Below are 1,429 nucleotides of genomic sequence, written 5' to 3'. Positions count from 1 at the left end.
AATCTCAAGGTCCAAATCAGGAGCAGAAGGAGAGGGAGCACGAGCAAGGAACTCAGGACCGTGAGGGGTGCACCCATACATTCTTATTTCATACAAATATTTTAACACTGTCTGTTTAATAATCAAATAAAAATACTAGCTTATAAGAAAATGAAAAGTAATAAAGTATGTTTGAGCAAACACTGGGTTATTTTATGAGTTTCTCAAGTTGGAGTGGTTTATGAATTATTGCTCCAGTGTGTTATGTGTCCTGACGAAAGGATGGCAAGGTGATCATTGACTGATGCCAGTTCTTTCTTGCTCTTTTTCCTCTCCTATGGTCTCCATGCTACCAATTTACTCATGAGATCTTGTTTTTTTTTTTTCTATTTCACATGTAGTTTAGATCCATGTATGTCTCCCTTAGGATCCTCATTGTCATCTAGGTTCTTTGGGATTGTGAATTGTAGGATAGTTTTTATTTGTTTTATGTCTAAAAACTACTTATAAGTGAGTACATATGATATTTGTCTTTCTGGGTCTTGGTTACCTCACTCAATATGATGTTTTCTATATTCGTTCATTTGCTTGCAAATTTCTAGATGTCATCATTTTTTTCTGTTGTGTAGTACTCTATTGTGTGTATGTACCACATTTTTCTTATTCAATCTTTGGACGAGGGGCATTAAGATTGTTTCCAGGTTCTAGCTATGACAAACAATGCTGCTATGAACATAGTAAAGCAAATTTTCTTGTGGTACAATTGAGCATCCTTTGGATATATACCCCAAAGTGATATTTGCTGGATCTGGAGGTAGGTTGTTTTCTAAATTTTTGAGAAAACACCATTTTGGTATTCAAAGTGGCCATACCAGTTTGCATTCCCACCAGCAATACAGGAGTGTTTCCTTTACCCCACATCCTTTCCAGCATAAGTTGTCACCAGTATTTTTGATCATGGCCATTCTTACAGGTGTAACATGCAATCTCAGAGTTGTTTTGATTTGTATTTCTCTGATGGCTAATGATGTTGAGCATTTCCTGAGGTCTTTGATCCATTTTGTCTTGAGTTTTGTGCATGGCAATAGATATGGGACTTTTTTCATTCTTCTACATGTTGATATTCAGTTATGCCATCACCATTTGTTGAATATCATTTCTTTTTACATTTTATATTTTTGGCTTCTTGGTCAAAAATCAGGTGTTTGTAGGTATGTGGATTGATATCTGGGTCTTCGATTCAGTTCCATTGGCCCCCCCTGTCTGTTTTTATGATAGTACCAGGCTGTTTTCAATACTGTTCTGTAGCTCTGTAGCAGAGTTTGAAATCAGGAATTGTGATGCCTCCAGAAGTTCCTTTATTTTTACAGTATTGTTTTGGCTAGCCTTGGGTTTTTGCGTTTCCATATGAAGTTGAGTACCATTCTTTCAAGGTCTGTGAAGAATTCTG

Source organism: Microtus ochrogaster, chromosome 2, assembly GCF_000317375.1.
Source record: "Microtus ochrogaster isolate Prairie Vole_2 chromosome 2, MicOch1.0, whole genome shotgun sequence".
Taxonomy (NCBI): domain Eukaryota; kingdom Metazoa; phylum Chordata; class Mammalia; order Rodentia; family Cricetidae; genus Microtus; species Microtus ochrogaster.
The sequence above is the reverse complement of the archived record's forward strand: the minus strand, read 5'-3'. Positions refer to the sequence as shown.